Below are 11,886 nucleotides of genomic sequence, written 5' to 3'. Positions count from 1 at the left end.
CTTACCCCAAAACATGTCGGCACACGTGTTTCAACCCGGAGAGTCATCTTTCCTGTCTAAGATGGATGACTGCACTCTCCCTTTCCTAAAACCAAAAAGTAATCGGCATTGTTTGATGGGGACACGTTGTGACGAGGTCACATCATAACTTTAGGAAAAATTATCGTTGTGCTTGATATTTTTGCTGGTTTCTCTGCTGGTTCCAGCAGCGTTTCATTGATTCGGGAGCCGCGGAACGACAACCTTAAAGCACGGAGACGATGGGGAATGGAAATATATTGAGGAAGATGATCACAACATGTCTGGGCACCACACACTGACGCCGCTCTCACACCAATAACACAAGCCGCACGCCGCGTGAGCAGAGCAACTTCATCCTTCCCACCAATGTGCTGCACTGCAACTCTGATTGTGTGGCATAGGGAAGGGTGAAATTACCAAGCCTGAGCGGGGGCAAGGTAGCCAGACTTGAGCTCCACAGCGGCGGGGACAGCCTTGACGGCGACGGCGGCCGGGGCAGCGTAGCCGTGGGCAGCGTAGGCCACAGGGGCAGCCTTAACGGCAATGGCGGCGGGGGCAGCCTTGACAGCAACGGCGGCCGGGGCAGCGTAGCCGTGGGCAGCGTAGGCCACAGGGGCAGCCTTAACGGCAATGGCGGCGGGGGCAGCCTTGACAGCAACAGCAGCGGGGGCAGCGTAGCCGTGGGCAGCGTAGGCCACAGGAGCGGCCTGGACGGCCGGGGCGTAGACGCGCTTCCTCACCTCCACGGGGGCCGTGTGCACGGGGGTGGGCACAGCGTACGGCTCAGGCACATCGTAAGGCACATCGTACGGCTGGGGCACGTGGTTGATGGTCTTGACCTCGGCGGCGTACTTCTGCACGCTAACGGTGGCCGGGTTGGTGACGGTCTTGCCAACCAGGGCCCTGGGGGCAGCGATGACCGGGGCAGCAATGGCCGGCTTGTGGATGCTCGTGGTGTGTCCAGTGACGACCTGCTGGTCAGCGTAGTGCACCGTCTTGGTGACGGGGATCTCGACCTCCTGACGGACGATGGCGGGCGCGGCGGCGGTGTAGGTGACGGCGGGGGCAGCCACAGCCACAGCCGGGGCAGCCTTCACAGCCACAGCGGCATGGCTGGCATAGGCGGCGGGGGCAGCGTACGCCACGGGGGCAGCGTAGGCCACGGGAGCGGGAGCAGCCTTGACCTCCTCCACCTTGATAGTCTTCAGCTCCACGGGGGCAGCAGCCTTCACAGCCACGGCGGCGGGGGCAGCGTAGCCGTGGGCAGCATAACCGTGGGCAGCATAGCCATGGGCAGCATAGCCGTGGGCAGCATACCCCAGGGGAGCGGCGTAGCCGTGGGCAGCGTAGCCCAGAGGAGCGGCGATGGCACCAGCCGAGTAGGTCAGAGCAGCGTGGTTCGCGGTCACAGGAGCAGACTTGACCTCATCCACCTTGATGGTCTTCAGGTGCACAGGGGCAGCGATGGCACCCAGGCCAGCGGGGAGAGCAGCACTCCTGAGGTTGGCATAGTTGCCGGGGGCAGCTGAGCCCACCACAGCTAGTGCAGCAATCACCACCTGAAAAGGGGTGGTAGGCGTCAAAGAGAGCACGTGATCCTCTGCGTGGCTTTAGTTCGTTTTCGAAGTACTTCAGAGATCACATTCAGAAGACGGACGTTGTTTTAGCGGCATGTAACATACCAGGTATTTGACTTGCAACTCCGTCCATGAACTGCCAAAGGCGCGGAAACCAAATGACGCTGAACGCCTCAGGAGCCGACCTATGATTTATGAAAACATTCAGGGAGCTGTGGCTCTTAGTTTCAAAGTTCTTCTTTGACGCAACCACATGCTGAACACGGGAAATAGTGCAGCTTTGGACAACAGCTTTGGACTTTGGACTACGAGTATCACTCTGCAACGTTATGTCGCAGGTCGCAACCGTGATGCTGTTACACGATGATTGGGAGAACACTGGATTTTTCAGATGGTGATTGCTTGAAAGCATCCACATTTGTTTTGAGAGCACCGCCAACGTTTTGGGTTCCAGCCACCGAACATATTGAACGTTCAACACGTGGTTAACAGCGCTTGCCCTCCACAAGACTCGTGAATAAACCAACAGTCCTGCAGTACATGGATACTCCCAAAATCAATGGCACATAATTTTGCAGGGGCAGCGGAGTTTCCCAGCCCCGTGGCGTACTTACAAAGGCCTTCATGTTGTGATCAGACAGAGGACTGGATGCCTGTGAGCGGCCTGGCTGGGCTTTTATACCCCGGCCTCCTGCGCTATGAGACTGTCCTTGTGGGGCGGTCCGTCCGATCGTGGAGCCCCACCCACAGCGGAGGTGAGCTTTCTGTAACGGCGTTGGGCCGCACGGCAGCGGGTCAGGACAATATCCGGAAGATCGGCCACGAGTGCTATTTTTAAAGCAGTATTGATGGTACACATTTAAACACCTCAATGACTGAAAATTGCGTGGATGTTTTCTCGTGCAGGGTATTTGGTTACACGCTATTTTTATTTTGACGCTCATCGAGCCACTAGAAGATATCCAGTGAGCGCTTCGATATCCAGTGAGCAGTGACTTTGAGAGTGATTTAGGGGCTGCATCGCAATCATCTATCATTCCCATGTTTCATACGTGCGTTTTATTTTCTTCGTTTGAATGAATAAATGAGAAACCACCCGGGTCCCAGAGCAACGGTTTTTATGTACGGTATGTCAATACCGTACGTGTGTCTCGGCCTGTTCTGCTCTGTCCTCGGCCCTTCCCTGACCTCGGATCTGGCTTATCCGGCGTTGCATGTTATGCTGCAAGCTACCCTGGCGTGTCCTGGATTGCGCCCTATTGCTATTCCCATAGATCAGACGATACAGAGGGCAAATAGCGCATTCTTGTCCTCAGTCCCTTATTCTTTGTTGCCTGCCCTGCCTTTGAACTCTTTCTATGTCGTGGTTTTTCATAGTCGTGGTCTGCTTTCTCGTTCCTAATTTCTGTCAAGCATGTTTCCTTACCTCTATACAGGCATCTTGTCTGCAGTTGTTTCTACCCTCTGCCACGCACTGCAGACTGGTTTCACATGAGTGCTGCTGCAAGTAATACGTCTGATAACTACGACGCTATTTCTTTGTGATATTGCTTCCACTGCAAAACAGTTAACAACATTTGCTTAGAGATAAGATAGAAGTAAAAGCATTATTCCGCGGAGAAAAACGAGGAGAGTGGAAATATAGACTGGCTGATATTTCGATAACATGCGTTTATCGAAACAATCGCAGGGGTGAATTCAACATTGCCTGCCCATGATCATAATCGATTTTTCAAGTTTTTGTTTGAAACAGCAAGGCAAGGTTTTACAAGAAACTAACATTCCGAGGATTAAACCAAGAGCTATCTCCAACCATGCCCACGATACAGTGCGCGTGTAAGAATTAGAATACTCCAAAATACGTGTACATGCAAACAAATTCAAGTAGACAGGCATCACGCATTACGCTTCATTGAAACATGCAAGCGATTGGAAGTAAATAGGCAGCACACAACGCGCTTCAGTTATATATGTATGCGGGTTCAATTGAACATACATCGCACCTCACGCGTCAGGCATCACTTACGCATGTAAAGGATTTTAAGTTAACACACCACACATCAAAATTCATATCACTTTCGTTAATCGGCCATGACGAGCCCTGTTCGTTATGGTTTGGTCGCCTTCTTTTTATGAGAATAGATTGCGTTCGCATAATCGGCCATGACGAGCCCCGTTCGTTAAAATCTGGTCGCATTCTTTTTTATAGAATAGATTTACTTGTTTTCCTGTCCGGGTGGTCCTGTGCTTTGCAGATGACTGAGCTCTAAAGGGGCATAGGGTCCATAGCTCTCTCGGCTTCAGCATGAGCGTTTGCAAAAGCGTTTGCAAAAACAATTGTCATCGAAGGGGGTTTTCCCAGTTTTGTTTTTAGCGTCTTGCAGGTGTTCACTATATCTCAAACGAATAGGGCGCATGGACTCCGCTGTTTATTTGTTCCTCTGATGGTCGATGTCCTGTAAGAACTGTGTTGTTGTGTTTCGAAGAAAAAATTGAAATGCGAGTAGCATCATCGGCAGGCAGTTTTAAGCTCACTTCGGCTATTGTTTCGATAAAGGCATGCTGTCAAAATGTACATCAAAATATATTTTCAATCTCCTGGCATTTATCTGAGGAGTAAGGCTAGAAGTTCTCATTTATCTATGTGAATAATGTTCTTCGTGAATACACTGAACAACTTGCGTTGCATTTGCTTATGTGCTTTTTTTTTGCTGCGAAGTCTCACCATTGGTGTTGACCCGACGAAAAGCTAAAACTGATATCCGTCATTTCTTCTACTACAAAGTTCTGTACTCCTCATTTATTTGATGCATTGCTGCCAGTGTCAGCAAGTGCACGCAACATTTTTGCTATATGACAAAACTCACGTTTGAAAAACTTACATCCTTCGCTTCTTCGACTAAAATAACATCCACGGCCCTAAGTTCTACACAAAATTATTTGCACCGACAATAGTTATGTGTAACACTAACGCTACACGGCAAAATGTGTCCTTCAACCGGAAAAAGTTTGTGATCTTACCTTATGCCCGGCATAACGTCTGCTGCCCAACGGTAGATGTGATATTAGTGGTTGGTAAGAAAACCGGTACTTGAAAAATGTTGAATAAATTTTCATCAACCTATAATTCGCGGCATGTGGTAAAAACATCTTGGTTGCACTATTTGTGATGACTTTGCTTTTCCCTACTCGCCAGCAATTTTTCACGGATCATTGGTACCAGGGCTGCCAGATCTCATAATATTACCTGCGTCCCACCAGGGCTGTGAGGGTCATGGGTTGGAATGGGTAATGTTTGGGAAACCTACGGGTATGAGTAGAGGTATGGGTTAAAAATATGAGGTGTGGATATCGGTTATTGGAACCTTACGGGGATGAGAGAGCTAAGGCGCTCGAAACATTCTAGCTAGGCACATCCCTTGATAGAAAACGACGCTGTTGGTTGTGCTTTTTCTTTGTATTTAGCTCTGTTCGACCAGTTTTAATGCAAAATTTCAGAAAAATATTTTACAAGCTTATACAAAGGTACTGAGAACCAGCAAAGTACTGCATACCAGGCGGGTGCAAGTCACTAACAATAAGCAGAGAGTGAGTATGAACACCCCGTGTGTAGCGAGCAAATTCGGTGAAGGCAATGTTAACCATAAAGGCCTCTAATTCCAAGATCTTTGTTCTGTAGCTTGACTTTGCGTGGTACGTCACATGCACCAAAGGCGCGTACGGGCCAATAACATGACCTCGCCTTCGACCCCGGTGACACGTCACAGATTCGGAGTTACAAACGAAACTCGATGTGATCATTTACCAATATGCTGGACACTTTTGAGTTTACTAAAGTTACGTTTTTCAAAATGGTGTTCTTGGATTGGTTATGGATGTAAGAAGATACCACAGTGTTACGAGATTAGTAAATAACCGTGTGTTCATCGCTATTTTTAGCAGGTGTAGAAGGCCATCTGACTTTATATGGCGTGTAGTTGCGATGACACCTCACCAGCCGTTGCGTAGATGATAACGTTTGTCGTGTCCAATATTCCAGAATCCTCTCAAAATTCGTGACTTTCGTCTCCTGAATCATGTTACCTAAGCAAGTAAAAACTGGAGTAGTTCGTGCTACAGGTGTCTTTATGTGCTGGCATGCGACCAAAATGGAGGTGTTACGTTAAGTAATTGTAGGTCTTCCTGAATGATATCGCCAGGGATAGCCAACAGATGAAAAAACTGCGCAGAGGTCAGCAGGACGTTTGCACATGAGAATTGGAAGAGGAGTGGTGACAAAAGAGCTGCGGACGCAGATGTCAGAATGCAGCAGAGAAAAGGAGGTTGGATGATGAATGCGGCCCAGGATGATCGATTGGCGTTCCGACCTTGTTCGCTGTTGCTTTATTGATGCACACGTACGTGTTATCACCATTCCAAAGCTGTGGTCAAGTACCTATGTGGGTACCCCGTTTTGAGGACTGTCTTTTAGGGTTCTGTCTATGTCGCATGCAATTATTTATGTCCCTTTACGTTTTTTGAACCACAATGGAGATCCCAAAGGTATGGGAATAATGGAATGGAGAGAATGGTTTGAGGACAGTGGAAGAAGGTTTCGCTGACTGACGGGTTACAGAACAATTTCGGATGGATGTGGAGAGATAAGTCTTTGTGGGGTGTAACGTTTCGGCTTGATGGGTAATTTCGGCGAAAATAATATGCATTTTAACATCACACTTGGTGCCATGCATTTTTTGACTGCACGTTTCGGTGACAGCCACGGCAAAACAATTCAGCGCGTAATGCACAACTAAACGTGATGTATCCCTGGTAGTACACTTCGTCACACAACACTAGCAGTCCTTTTCGTTAAGGCTTTAACGTACCCTACAGTACCATTGTACCTTTTCTAGGTTTCATCCAAGCCGGCGCAAATATGTTCTTTGACGATTATTTGGCCGCTCTGCACGGGAACAGGGAGGCGACAAATTGGTACGTATTTCCAATGGTGTTCACTGTGTGTCGTTTTGCCTTTTTCCCAGTTAACTCTCAAACTCTCACATTGGAAAGAAGAATATGTTGTAGTTAATCTAGGTGTGACAATTCATCTGACTCCGAGAGCATGTTTCAATCACTACAATGCGACTTCTTTGTGATACGCATTTACTTTCCACAGTCTTCAGTTTGCAAGCGTTTCTTGTGTTGGATTTGATGAATGCCTACCTGGGGTCATCTTTTGGTCCCGTTGACGTTATTGGCAAATATGGATAGAACATGCTTTCCTGAGCGACACTAGGCATGAAGGCGCAGGAAAAGATAGCGAGATGATGTTATGGACTGGTGATTCGGAATGCATTTTCAAGACACGAAACGCCGCTGACGCATCGTACTGGAAGCAAGCAGTCGGGCCAAGAGTTCTGTTCCGCGTTTTCTTCGGGGGGGGGGGGGGGGAGGGAGGTGGTGCTATAAGGAATCCCATAACTATGCTCTATCGCACCGCCAAAGTTGAGAATAAAGTCGGCCAAATTTGGAGAGAAGCCCATTTGTTTCTGTCAGCTGTATGGTTTCGCAAAATTCTTTGGGAATGGGGATGGGATCACTCCATAGAGCAAACGATATAACCTTACCCCAAAATATGTCAGCACACGTGTTTCAACCCGGAAGGTCATCTTTTTTGTCCAAGATGAAGGACTGCACTCTCCCTGTCCTAAAACCAAATAGTTATCGGCATTTTGTGATGAGGACACGTTGTGACGAGGTCACATCCTAACTTTAGGAAAAAACATCGTTGTGCTTGATTTTTTTCTGGTCTCTCTGTTGGTTCCAGCGATGTACAGCGTTTCATTGATTCGGGAGCCGCGGAACGACAACCTTAAAGCACGGAGACAATGGGGAATGGAAATATATTGAGGAAGATGATCACAACATGTCTGGGCACCACATGCTGGCGCCGCCCTCACACCAATAACACAAACCGCACGCCGCGTGAGCAGAGCAACTTCATCCTTCCCACCAATGAGCTGCACTGCAACTCTGATTGTGTGGAATAGGGAAGGGTGAAATTACCAAGCCTGAGCGGGGGCAAGGTAGCCAGACTTGAGCTCCACAGCGGCGGGGACAGCCTTGACGGCGACGGCGGCCGGGGCAGCGTAGCCGTGGGCAGCGTAGGCCACAGGGGCAGCCTTAACGGCAATGGCGGCGGGGGCAGCCTTGACAGCAACGGCGGCCGGGGCAGCGTAGCCGTGGGCAGCGTAGGCCACAGGGGCAGCCTTAACGGCAATGGCGGCGGGGGCAGCCTTGACAGCAACAGCAGCGGGGGCAGCGTAGCCGTGGGCAGCGTAGGCCACAGGGGCGGCCTGGACGGCCGGGGCGTAGACGCGCTTCCTCACCTCCACGGGGGCCGTGTGCACGGGGGTGGGCACAGCGTACGGCTCAGGCACATCGTAAGGCACATCGTACGGCTGGGGCACGTGGTTGATGGTCTTGACCTCAGCGGCGTACTTCTGCACGCTAACGGTGGCCGGGTTGGTGACGGTCTTGCCAACCAGGGTCCTGGGAGCAGCGATGACCGGGGCAGCAATGGCCGGCTTGTGGATGCTCGTGGTGTGTCCAGTGACGACCTGCTGGTCAGCGTAGTGCACCGTCTTGGTGACGGGGATCTCGACCTCCTGACGGACGATGGCGGGCGCGGCGGCGGTGTAGGTGACGGCGGGGGCAGCCACAGCCACAGCCGGGGCAGCCTTCACAGCCACGGCGGCATGGCTGGCATAGGCGGCGGGGGCGGCGTACGCCACGGGGGCAGCGTAGGCCACGGGAGCGGGAGCAGCCTTGACCTCCTCCACCTTGATAGTCTTCAGCTCCACGGGGGCAGCAGCCTTCACAGCCACAGCGGCGGGGGCAGCGTAGCCGTGGGCAGCATAACCGTGGGCAGCATAGCCGTGGGCAGCATAGCCGTGGGCAGCATAGCCCAGGGGAGCGGCATAGCCGTGGGCGGCGTAGCCCAGAGGAGCGGCGATGGCGCCAGCCGAGTAGGTCAGAGCAGCGTGATTCGCGGTCACAGGAGCAGACTTGACCTCATCCACCTTGATGGTCTTCAGGTGCACAGGGGCAGCGATGGCACCCAGGCCAGCGGGGAGAGCAGCACTCCTGAGGTTGGCATAGTTGCCGGGGGCAGCTGAGCCCACCACAGCTAGTGCAGCAATCACCACCTGAAAAGGGGTGGTAGGCGTCAAAGAGAGCACGTGATCCTCTGCCTGGCTTTAGTTCGTTTTCGAAGTACTTCAGAGATCACATTCAGAAGACGGACGCAGTTTTAGCGGCATGTAACATACCAGGTATTTGGCTTGCAACTCCGTCCATGAACTGCCAAAGGCGCGGAAACCAAATGACGCTGAACGGCTCAGGAGCCGACCTATGATTTATGAAAACATTCAGGGAGCTGTGGCTCTGAAGTTTCAAAGTTCTTCTTTGACGCAACCACATGCTGAACACGGGAAATATTGCAGCTTTGGACAACAGCTTTGGACTTTGGATTACGAGTATCTCCCTGCAACGTTATGTCGCAGAAGGGAACCGTGATGCTGGTACACAATGATTGGGAGAACACTGGATTTTTCAGATGGTGATTGCTTAAAAGCATTCACGTTTGTTTTGAGAGCACCGCCAACGTTTTGGGTTCCAGCCAACGAATATATTGAACGTTCAACACGTGGTTTACAGCGCTTGCCCTCCACAAGACTCGTGAATAAACCAACAGTCCTGCAGTACATGGATACTCCCAAAATCAATGGCACATAATTTTGCAGGGGCAGCGCAGTCTCCCAGCCCCGTGGCGTACTTACAAAGGCCTTCATGTTGTGATCAGACAGAGGACTGGATGCCTGTGAGCGGCCTGGCTGGGTTTTTATACCCCGGCCTCCCGCGCTATGAGACCGTCCTTGTGGGGCGGTCCGCCCGATCGTGGAGCCCCACCCACAGCGGAGGTGAGCTCTCTGTAACGGCGTTGGGCCGCACGGCCGCGGGTCAGGACAATCTCCGGAGGATCGGCCACGGGTGCTATTTTGAAACCAGTATTGATGGTACACATTTAAACACCTCAATGGCTGAAAAATGCGTGGATGTTTTCTCGTGCAGGGTATTTGGTTACACGCTATTTTTATGTTGACGCTCATCGAGCCACTAGAAGATATCCAGTGAGCACTTTGATATCCAGTGAGCAGTGACTTTGAGGGTGATTTAGGGGCTGCATCGCAATCATCTATCATTCCCATGTTTCATCCGTGCGTTTTATTTTGTTCGTTCTAATGAATAAATGAGAAACCACCCGGATCCCAGAGCAACGGTTTTTATGTACGGTATGCCAATACCGTACGTGTGTCCCGGCCTGTTCTGCTCTGTCCTCGGCCCTTCCCTGACCTCGGTTCTGGCTTATCCGGCGTTGCATGTTATGCTGCGAGCTGCCCTGTCGTGCCCTGGATTGTGCTCTATTGCTATTCCCATAGATGAGAAGATACAGAGGGCAAATAGCGCATTCTTGTCCTCAGTCCCTTATTCTTTGTTGCCTGCCCCGCCTTTGAACTCTTTCTATGTCGTGGTTTTTCATAGTCGTGGTCTGCTTTCTCGTTCCTAATTTCTGTCAAGCATGTTTCCTTACCTCTATACAGGCATCTTGTCTGCAGTTGTTTCTACCCTCTGCCACGCACTGCAGACTGGTTTCACATGGGTGCTGCTGCAAGTAATACGTCTGATAACTACGACGCTGTTTCTTTGTGATATTGCTTCCACTGCAAAACAGTTAACAACATTTGCTTGTAGATGAGATGGTAGTAAAAGCAGTATTCCGCGGAGAAAAACGAGGAGAGTGGAAATATAGACTGGCTGATATTTCGGTAACATGCGTTTTGTCGAAACAATCGCAGGGGTGAGTTCAACATTGCCTGCCCATGATCATAATCGATTTTTCAAGTTTTTGTTTGAAACAGCAAGGTAAGGTTTTACAAGAAACTAACATTCCGAGGATTAAACCAAGAGCTATCTCCAACCATGCCCACGATACAGTGCACGTGTAAGAATTAGAATACTCCAAAATACGTGTACATGCAAACAAATTCAAGTAAACGGGCACCACGCATCACGCTTCATTGAAGCATGCAAGCGATTGGAAGTAAATAGGCATCACACAACGCGCTTCAATTATATATGTATGCGGGTTCAATTGAACATACATCGCACCTCACGCGCCAGGCATCACTTACGCATGTAAAGGATTTTAAGTTAACAAACCACACATACAAACTCATATCACTTTCGTTAATCGGCCATGACGAGCCCTGTTCGTTATGGTTTAGTCGCCTTCTTTTTATATGAATAGATTGCGTTCGCATAATCGGCCATGATGAGTCCCGTTCGTTAAAATCTGGTCGCATTCTTTTTTATAGAATAGATTTACTTGTTTTCCTGTCCGGGTGGTCCTGTGCTTTGCAGATGACTAAGCTCTAAAGGGGTATGGGGTCCATAGCTCTCTCGGCTTCAGCATGAGCGTTTGCAAAAGCGTTTGCAAAAACAATTGTCATCGAATGGGGTTTTCCCAGTTTTGTTTTTAGCGTCTTGCAGGTGTTCACTATATCTCAAACGAATAGGGCGCATGGACTCAGCTGTTTATTTATTCCTCTGATGGTCGATGTCCTGTAAGAACTATGTTGTTGTGTTTCGAAGAAAAAATTGAAATGCGAGCAGCATCATCGGCAGGCAGTTTTAAGCTCACTTCGGCTATTGTTTCGATAAAGGCATGCTGTCAAAATGTACATCAAAATATATTTTCAATCTCCTGGCATTTATCTGAGGAGTAAGGCTAGAAGTTCTCATTTATCTATGTGAATAATGTTCTTCGTGAATACACTGAACAACTTGCGTTGCATTTGCTTATGTGCGTTTTTTTGCTGTGAAGACTCACCATTGGTGTTGACCCGACGAAAAGCTAAAACTGATATCCGTCATTTCTTCTACTACAAAGTTCTGTACTCCTCATTTATTTGATGCATTGCTGCCAGTGTCAGCAAGTGCACGCAACATTTTTGCTACATGACAAAACTCACGTTTGAAAAACTTACATCCTTCGCTTCTTCGACTAAAATAACATCCACGGCCCTAAGTTCTACACAAAATTATTTGCACCGACAATAGTTATGTGTTACACTAACGCTACACGGCAAAATGTGTCCTTCAACTGGAAAAAGTTTGTGATCTTACCTTATGCCCGGCATAACGTCTGCTGCCCAACGGTAGATGTGATATTAGTGGTTGGTAAGAA

Source organism: Pollicipes pollicipes, unplaced genomic scaffold, assembly GCF_011947565.3.
Source record: "Pollicipes pollicipes isolate AB1234 unplaced genomic scaffold, Ppol_2.1 Scaffold_5724;HRSCAF=6776_pilon_pilon_pilon, whole genome shotgun sequence".
Classification (NCBI taxonomy): Eukaryota; Metazoa; Arthropoda; class Thecostraca; order Pollicipedomorpha; family Pollicipedidae; genus Pollicipes; species Pollicipes pollicipes.
The sequence above is the reverse complement of the archived record's forward strand: the minus strand, read 5'-3'. Positions refer to the sequence as shown.